Below are 4,935 nucleotides of genomic sequence, written 5' to 3'. Positions count from 1 at the left end.
GGTGGACCTCTGGGTCTCTGGGTCTCTGAGGTGGACCTCTGGGTCTCTGAGGTGGACCTCTGGGTCTCTGGGTCTCTGGGTCTCTGGGTCTCTGGGTCTCTGGGTCTCTGAGACTCTGGGTCTCTGGGTCTCTGGGTCTCTGAGACTCTGGGTCTCTGAGACTCTGAGGCTCTGGGTCTCTGGGTCTCTGGGTCTCTGAGGCTTTGAGGCTTTGAGGTTTTGAGGCGGGCCTCTAGGTCTGAGGTGGGCCGGACGTTATCAGGGGAGTTTGGGTGGGTGGGGGTTGATTTGATGTCAATTGTGTGGTGTGTTGTGGTGCGATTATCTGAAGAACTTGGAGTGTTGGGTGGGGTGGTGGGGATAATGTGAGGTAGATTGAATGGGGGGTTATGATTATCTGGAGAGCTTGGGGTATTGGGTTGTGGAGGGGGGAGTAATGTGAGGTAAATTGTGTGTTGTGTTGCGATTATCTGGGGAGCTTGGGGTGTTGGGGATAATGTGAGGTAAATAGTGTGGGGGGTTGTGATTATGAGGGGAGTTTGGGAAGGGACACAGGGGAGTACTAGGGAAGGTTTTGGATGGGAGGAGGAGGAGGAGGAGGAGAAGGAGAAGGAGAAGGAGAAGGAGGAACTATTTGTACAGTATGGACACTGTATGTGTGTATATATGCATGTATCTATATTCCTTTATTTTATTTTCCATTTTCTCTTTGCTAATGTGCTAGCCTATTTGTATATAAACAATTACATGTTGTTGAAGCGACCACATTTCCCCCCCAGAAAAAAATCTATACATATAAACGTGGAGGAAAAAAAGATAGAAGGAAGGAAAGGAAACAATAAACAACTGCAAAAGATGGAGGTCAATGGAAGGTCGGGGCTGCCTTGTTCATGAGTCTGCTCTGAAGTACAGCCTGCGGGCAGGAGACTGGTGCTAATGGGGAGAGTGTGTGTGTCAGATAGATTAATTAAGAGGGACTGAGGTTGAGTGAATTACATCATCAGTGAAACATGGCACACAGGCACACACACAGAAACACGCACGCACACACACACACACACACACACACACACACACACACGCGCACATGTCCCAAGCGAATAGAGAATAAAATGAAATAACTATCAGCATTACAGACTATTAGAGCCAACCGTACCTGGCGACTGGGTTAAACATTTTTCCAACTGACTGAATCTCTCTCCGCCAGGCCCGTGTCCGCTCTGCGTGAGCTGTTCCGTGTCTCTGCATGAAGGCGACGTGTGTAAGCCGCTCTGATAAACAAAACACACGGAGGATGACGAGAAACCGAATCATTTTTCAGGCAAAGAAGCCACACAGCAAAGGATGTGACAGCTGTGATGGGATGAAGGTGTGTGTGTGTGTGTGTGTGTGTGTGTGTGTGTGTGTGTGTGTGTGTTCTCACCCCAGAGGAGACCTGACTGGATGAAGGTGTGTGTGTGTGTGTGTGTGTTCTCACCCCAGAGGAGACCTGACTGGATGAAGGTGTGTGTGTATGTTCTCACCCCAGAGGAGACCTGACTGGATGAAGGTGTGTGTGTTCTCACCTCCAGCGTGGATGAAGGTGTGTGTGTGTTCTCACCCCCAGTGTGGATGAAGGTGTGTGTGTTCTCACCTCCAGTGTGGATGAAGGTGTGTGTGTTCTCACCTCCAGTGTGGATGAAGGTGTGTGTGTTCTCACCTCCAACGTGGATGAAGGTGTGTGTGTGTTCTCACCCCCAGCAGAGACTGACTGGATGAAGGTGTGTGTGTTTGACAAGGCAGGTGTGTTTACAAGGCAGGTGTGTTGACAAGGCAGGTGTGTTGACAAGGCAGGTGTGTTGACAAGGCAGGTGTGTTGACAAGGCAGGTGTGTTTACAAGGCAGGTGTGTTGTAGAAGGCAGGTGTGTTGGTGAGGCCGGTGTGTTGACGAGACAGGTGTGTTGACGAGGCAGGTGTGTTGACAAGGCAGGTGTGTTGACAAGGCAGGTGTGTTGAACAAAGCATATGTGTTTACAAGGCAGGTGTGTTGACAAGGCAGGTGTGTTGACAAGGCAGGTGTGTTGACAAGGCAGGTGTGTTGACAAGGCAGGTGTGTTTACAAGGCAGGTGTGTTGTAGAAGGCAGGTGTGTTGGTGAGGCCGGTGTGTTGACGAGACAGGTGTGTTGACGAGGCAGGTGTGTTGACAAGGCAGGTGTGTTGACAAGGCAGGTGTGTTGAACAAAGCATATGTGTTTACAAGGCATGTGTGTTGACAAGGCAGGTGTGTTGACCAGACAGGTGTGTTGACCAGACAGGTGTGTTGACCAGACAGATGTGTTGACCAGACAGGTGTGTTGACCAGACAGGTGTGTTGACCAGACAGGTGTGTTGACGAGGCAGGTGTGTTGTCGAGGCAGGTGTGCCTCCGTCTCTGTTTGGGACACTGTGACGTGGTGTTGAAGGAGGTCGCAGGCAGGCAGCTGCTCTTGGTGGCATGTTGTGTTCTGAATTTTTATTTTACATATAATATTATACATGTTTATTTTACATGCACTGTCATTTAACAGACAGAAGAAAGCGAAACAGTTATACATCACACCACAGACGCATGCATGCCTGCATGTCAAAAGCTCCGAAACTGTTGAGTTTGTGACGATTTTGAAGTCATTTCTGGAAGCAAGAAACAGAATCCAGGCTCATCAGATTTGTTCAGGTGACGAAGCGAGCTCTCCAGTTTTCACGAGGACACCTCAACACCTTTTTAACGACGTCTGTTGAGTTGGTACAAACACCTTTCTGTACAAACACCTTTCTGTACAAACACCTCTCTGTACAAACACCTTTCTGTCTCCACACTTTTCGTTTTCGGTCGAAACACACTTAGCTTTCTATTGCCCCTTTAACTGTGGCACTATGAACAAAGCATCTATTACATCGCGTGCACAACTTTGTCAGTACCGTTTTCATGTATAAGAGGTGATTTACACACTATAACAGCTTTACACAAAATAACTGTTTGACTGAATGTTAGTTTGTAATCTAGTTCTTGTAAAACTACTGCTGCTACTCCTGGGGCTGGTCTCACAGACAGGGCTTCAGTCTAGTCCTGGACTACATCACCCTTTCAATGTAAGCATCTCCATTCAAGATGCTTTTTTAAGTCCAGGATTAGGCTCAAGCCTTGTCTGTGAGACTGGCCCCTGGTCTCTGAAAGATGGAATGGAATCGAATGGAATGGACTTTATTTGTCATGTGGATCAAATCATCAGATCTTTACATTTTCACCAGCAGGGGGAGCTACCTTGCCGTGAATTGTGTTAGACCTCACACAGGCAGAGTTACCCCTCATTCAGGCAAGTGCACAGTGAAGGGGGGGGGCAGAGGGGGGCAACAGCCCCAGGCCCTTTGCCCTGCCACTCATTAAGGGCCCTCATGGGGGCCTTTTTCCTATTACGTTTTTTCCCCCAATCATCATCACTAAACACCCATGTGACTAAAGACCTGTCGTTTGATTGGTTTTGCACTCATATTAGTGTGTGTGTGTGGGGGAATGTGTGAGTGTGCGTGTGTGCGCATGTCAGCGTGTGTGCGCGTGTCAGCGTGTGTGCGTGTGTGCGTGTGTGCGTGCGTGCGTGCGTGCGTGCGTGTGCGCGTGTGCGTGCGTGTGTGTGAGAGAATGGATGGATGGATGTTAATGGATTAAGGGGGGCTATGTGCCCCCTATGTGATAATCCCCCCCCCAAGGTCAGACACCCGAGGAAAGTGACAGTGACAAATGGCTTGACCCTTGACCCTTGGGCCACAGAGAACGCCACGGTAAATAAACCTTCAATCAGAAAATGTAATCAAATGACTCCCTCTCTCCTCAGTTAAGCCCCCAAGAAGGTCATCCATTTTGCATACTATGACCACACTAGTAATCTAACTAATCATTCCAAAAAACAATACCTCTTTTCGTAATACAATCCACCTTGAATATCAACAGCTATCGTGTTTTTTATTCAGTTCCTACCAGTTCAATAACATTTTACTGAATTGATTGGCTGAAATGGGAGTTTACTGTATATATTTATATAGAATAGATGACTTCCACAGTGCTGTCTGCTCTCATATCCGGAGAACGGCAAAGAATATTAGACAATAACTGTCAGTTATATAACTGTCACAGACTGTGTGTCTTCTACAAACACAGAGTGATGTGCCTGTCACTCCGCCCTTGACATCATATATGGGGGATAATGTCAGTAAATTCAAATAAAATACAGACTTCCCTTGCGAATGCGCCACACGAAAATACAGATGTGGGGGGGAGGGGGGGGGGGTAATTTTTAAATCACATGAGATCCCCAGATAATACTAGTCCCATGCGAATAGGGCTTTAGACGCCCTTCGAAGTCATCCTATTATTTTAGCAAGTTATTTCTTGTTTTACCTGATCCAAAACACTCAGTTCAGACAGGTCACTCCACCCATGTCACTTCCTCTCTCTCTCTCACTCCCTCCCTGTCACTGTCTCCCTCTCACTCCCTCTCTCTTACTCCCTCCCTCTCTCTCGCTCACTCCCTCCCTCTCTCTCGCTCACTCTCTCCCTCTCTCTTGCTCACTCCCTCCCTGTCACTCCACCCCTAGGCAGGCGTGTCTGTGACTGAAAGCTTGCAATAAATTGTGATTTTCACACAGATTTGAGTGTGCGGATGCTGCTTTTTTGCACTATATTTGATGGTCTTCAAGTAAAGTCAAATCAGATCTGGTCACAGATGAGCGGTGGTATTTTCATTATTTTGTCTGGCCTTCTCTCAAAAGAGAAAGGCGTATCTCTGCCTCTCCTCTTCATTGTGCTCTTCATTCTGCTCTTCATTCTCCTCTTCATTCTCCTCTTCATTCTCCTCTTCATTCTGCTCTTCATTCTCCTCTTCATTCTGCTCTTCATTCTGCTCTTCATTCTCCTCTTCAT

This window comes from Nansenia antarctica (genome assembly GCF_963989245.1).
Source record: "Nansenia antarctica genome assembly, chromosome: 5".
Classification (NCBI taxonomy): domain Eukaryota; kingdom Metazoa; phylum Chordata; class Actinopteri; order Argentiniformes; family Microstomatidae; genus Nansenia; species Nansenia antarctica.
Note: the sequence above shows the minus strand (reverse complement) of the source record.